The sequence below is a fragment of the Durio zibethinus genome, chromosome 23 (assembly GCF_047325235.1).
Source record: "Durio zibethinus cultivar Kanyao isolate XHJ-2024 chromosome 23, ASM4732523v1, whole genome shotgun sequence".
Classification (NCBI taxonomy): domain Eukaryota; kingdom Viridiplantae; phylum Streptophyta; class Magnoliopsida; order Malvales; family Malvaceae; genus Durio; species Durio zibethinus.
Window position 1 is genome coordinate 15,069,279 of NC_143184.1, and position 5,000 is coordinate 15,074,278.

Here is a 5,000-nt window from a genome sequence, read left to right on the forward strand (position 1 = left end):
ACACCAAGGCTCGACATGTGTCGATGGTGTTTAAGGCAACCGTCCGCACCAAGGCCCGGCATGTGCCGATGGTGTTCGCCACAACCGCTCGCACCAGGGGCCATCTTTTGTCGATGGTGGTCGAGGCAAGAGCTCGCACCAAGGGCCAGCTTGTGCCGATGGTGCTCAAGGTAACCGCCCATACCAAGGGCCATCTTCTATCGATGGTGGTTGAGGCAACCGCCATCACTAAGGCCCAGCACGTGCCGATGGTGTTCGAGGCAACCACCCGCACCAGGGGCCAACATGTGCCGATGGTGTTCAAGGTAACCGTCCGCACCAAGGGCCATCTTTTACCGATGATGGTTGAGGCAAGAGCCCGCACCAAGGGCCGACTTGTGCCGATGGTGTTTGAGGCAACCACCCACACCAAGGCTCGGCATGTGCCGATGGTGGTTGAGGTAACCGCTCGCACCAAGGCTCAACATGTGTCGATGGTGGTCGAGGCAACCGCCCGCACCACGGCCTAGCATGTGCCGATGGTGTTCGATGCAACTGTCCTCATTAGGGGCCATCTTGTGCCAATGGTGATCGAGGCAATCGTTCGTACCAGGGCCCAACTTATGTCGATGGCGGTCAAGGCAAGTGCCCGTACCAAAGGGTACCCTGTACCGATGATGGTCGATACATGTGCCATCACCATGCGCCATCATGTGCCATTGATGGTCGAGGCCTTGGTCGAAGTTCGATTTTGAGCCACGGTGCACATGCTGAGCTCGAGCATATGCTAGTGCCACATTTTTTTCGCCCGGGGCACCATCGTCGGAGCATCATCGGAGAACCTAACTAGCGGCATTAGGGGTTTCGACGATTTGGGGGGTCGGGGAGGTGTGCACACATGATGTGTGATGAGTGCTGGTACTTGGCCCTTATATTGGCCCCCTATCCCTCATCAAACCTTGAGAACTCACACCCCCTTAAAGAGCATTTGAGATTTTATAGGTTTGCTGCTAGTAGCCATTAAAGTGTCCGAAATGGGGATACTTTTTTCAAACGATCACACAATCTTCTCCACCTCGAGTTTTTAGCTGAATTGTTTTGTACATGCCAACAAAAATTTCAAAAATCGTGAAAAATAGAAAACTGGTCGTCTTGCCACAAAACTTCACATGAAGGCTTAGGGGACCGTTGTCTGAATTTACAAGCCATAAAAATGGCATTGGCACGGTAGAAACATGAAGATGTGCCAGAACCCACCTATCACTCTTTCGATCCATGGCTTGCGCATCTCGCCTCTCAGGCCGACGTAGTGCCTGTCCGCTCGTTTCGTGGGTTGACTTAGGCATACGAAGTTCATTCCCAGTCTAAGATCAAATCGGATCAAGGGTTGCAGTAGCAGGACCTGCAACGAGATTGGTAGCACGTAGAGGGGGACCGGGCCGATCCTCGGCTTGCACATTTTGCCTCTCTAGCCGGTTGAGCGCCCGCAAGCTCGTTTCGTGGGTTGACTTAGGCATACGGAGTTCATCCCCAGTCTAAGCAAGTCTCGTTCATTCCCAGTCTAAGATTTGATCGGATCGAGGGTTGTGGCAGCAGGACCAGCAGCAGGATCGACAGCACGTAGGGGGGATTAAGTCGATCCCCGACTTGCGTATTTTGCCTCTTTGACCGGCTCAGCGCTCGTACGCTCGTTTCATGGGTTGACTTTGGCATGCACAGTTCATTCCTGGTCTAAGCCCCAACTGGACCGAGGGACATGCAGCGGGATCGATAGCACGCAGAGGGGGGCCGGGCTGATCCTCAGCTTGCGAATTTTGGCTCTCCGGTCGGCTAAGTGCTCGCACGCTCGTTTCATGGGTTGACTTAGGCATACGTAGTGCATTCCTGGTCTCGACCATCCAAGGGTCAGAGGCTATCGAGAACATATCCCTTATATTGGCCCCCTATCCCTCATCAAACCTCGAGAACTCACACCCCCTTAAAGAGCATTTGAGATTTTATAGGTTTGCTGCCTGTAGCCATTAAAGTGTCTAAAATGGGGACACTTTTTTCAAACGGTCACAAAATCTTCTCCACTTCGAGTTTTTAGCTGAATTTTTTTATGCATGCCAACAGAAATACAAGGATCATGTCTACCAAATTTGGGGCCAAAATTCCTTCTAAAAAAATTTTAAAAAATCTCAAACCGCAAAAAGTTTCAAAAATCGTGAAAAATAGAAAATGGGTCGTCTTGCCCTAAAACTTCACATGAAGGCTTAGGGGACCATTGTATGAATTTACAAGCCATAAAAATGGCATTGGCATAGTAGAAATATGAAGATGTGCCAGAACCCACCTATCACCCGATTGATCCATGGCTTGCGCATCTCGCCTCTTTGGCCGACGTAGTGCCCGTCCGCTCGTTCCGTGGGTTGACTTAGGCATACGGAGTTCATTCCCAGTCTAAGATCAGACCGGATCGAGGGTTGTAGTAACAGGACCCGTAACAGGATCGGCAGCACGTAAAGGGGGATCAAGCCGATCCTTGGCTTGCACATTCTACCTCTCTGGCCGGCTGAGCACCCGCATGCTCGTTTCATGAGTTGACTTAGGCATACAGAGTTCATCCCCAGTCTAAGCAAGTCTCGTTCATTCCTAGTCTAAGATCGGAATGGATCGAGGGTTGTGGCAGCAAGACCAGCAGTAAGATCAGCAGCACACAGGGGGGGACCAGGCCGATCCCCGACTTGTGCATTCTACCTCTCCGATCGGTTGAGTGCTCGTACACTCGTTTTATGGGTTGACTTTGGCATGCGGAGTTCATTCCCGATCTCGACCAACCAAGGGCCAGAGGCTATCGAGAACCTATCCCTTATATTGGCCCCCTATCCCTCATCAAACCTCGAGAACTCACACCCCCTTAAAGAGCATTTGAGATTTTATAGGTTTGCTGCCAGTAGCCATTAAAGTGTCTGAAATAGAGACTCTTTTTTCAAACGATCTCAAAATCATCTCCACTTCGAGTTTTTAGCTGAATTTTTTTGTGCATGCCAACAAAAATACAAGGATCATGTCTACCAAATTTGGGGCCAAAACTCCTAAAAAAATTTTGAAAAATCCCAAACTGTAAAAAGTTTCAAAAATCGTGAAAAATAGAAAACAGGTCATTTTTCCACGAAACTTCACATGAAGGCTTAGGGGACCGTTGTATGAATTTACAAGCCATAAAAATGGCATTGGCAAGAAAAAAATATGAAGATGTGCCTGAACCCACTTATCACCTGATCAATCCACGGCTTGCGCATCTCACCTCTCTAGCCGACGTAGTGCCCGTCTGCTCGTTTAGTGGGTCGACTTAGGCATACAGAGTTCATTCCCAGTCTAAGATCAAATTGGATCGAAGGTTGTGGCAGCAGGACCCGCAGCGGGATCGACAGCACGTAGAGAGGGATCGGGCCGATCCCAAGCTTACACATTCTACCTCTCTGGCCGGCTGAGCGCCTGCAGGCTCATTTCGTGCGTTGACTTAGGCATATAGAGTTCATCCTTAGTCTAAGCAAGTCTCATTCATTCCCAGTCCAAAATCGGATCGGATCGAGGGTTGCGGCAGTAGGACCAGCAGCAGGATCGGCAGCACGCAGGGGGGACTGGGCCAATCCCTGACTTACGCATTCTGCCTCTCCGACCGGTTGAGCGCCCGCACGCTCGTTTCATTGGTTAGCTTAGGCATACGGAGTTCATTCCATGTCTAAGCCCCAATCGGACCGAGGGTTGTGGCAGCGAGACCGGCAGCGGGATCGACAGCACGTAGAGAGGGACCGGACTGATCCTCGGCTTATGTATTATGCCTCACCGACCGGCTCAGCGCCCGCATGCTCGTTTCATGGGTTGACTTAGGCATACGGAGTTCATTCCCAGTCTAAGCATACGGAGTTCATTCCCAGTCTAAGATCGAATCGGAAGCAGGATCGACAGCAGCACGCAGAGGGGGACCGGGTCGATCCTCAGCTTACACATCCGGCCTCTCCGGTCGGCTGAGCGTCCGTACACTCGTTTCGTGGGTTGACTTAGGCATACGAAGTTCATTCCATGTCTAAGCCCTAGCCAGACCGAGGGTTGTGGCAGCGGGACAGACAGCGGGATCGACAGCTCGCAGAGGGGGACCGAGCGGATCCTCGGCTTGCGCATTATGCCTCTCTGATCGGCTCAACACCCGTACGCTTTTTTTGTGGGTTGACTTAGGCATACAGAGTTCATTCCTAGTCTAAGATCAGACCAGCAGGGGGATCGGTAGCAGCACGCAGAGGGGAATCGGGTCGATCCTCAGCTTGCGCATCCTGCCTCTTCGACCCGCTGAGCACACGTACGCTCGTTTCGTGGGTTAACTTAGGCATGCGGAGTTCATTCCCAATCTAAGCCCCAATCGGACCAAGAGACCCGCAGCGGGATCGACAGCACGCAGAGGGAGGCTTGGCCAATCCTCGACTTGTGCATTCTGGCTCTCTGGTCGACTGAGCGCCTGCACGCTCATTTCATAGGTTGACTTAGGCATACGTAGTGCATTCACGGTCTCGACCAACCAAGGGCCAGAGGCTATCAAGAACCTATCCCTTATATTGGCCCCTTATCCCTCATCAAACCTCAAGAACTCACACCCCCTTAAAGAGCATTTGAGATTTTATAGGTTTGCTACCAGTAGCCATTAAAGTGTCTGGAATGGGGACTCTTTTTTCAAACGGTCACAAAATCATCTCCACTTCGAGTTTTTAGCTGAATTTTTTTGTGCATGCCAACAAAAATACAAGGATCATTTGTACCAAATTTGGGGCCAAAACTCCTTCTAAAAAAATTTTAAAAAATCTCAAATCGTAAAAAGTTTCAAAAATCGTGAAAAATAGAAAACAGGTGGTCTTGCCATGAAACTTCACATGAAGGCTTAGGGGACCATTGTGTGAATTTACAAGCCATAAAAATGTCATTGGCATGGCAGAAATATGAAGATGTGCCTGAACCCGTCTATCACCCGATCGATCCACGGCTTG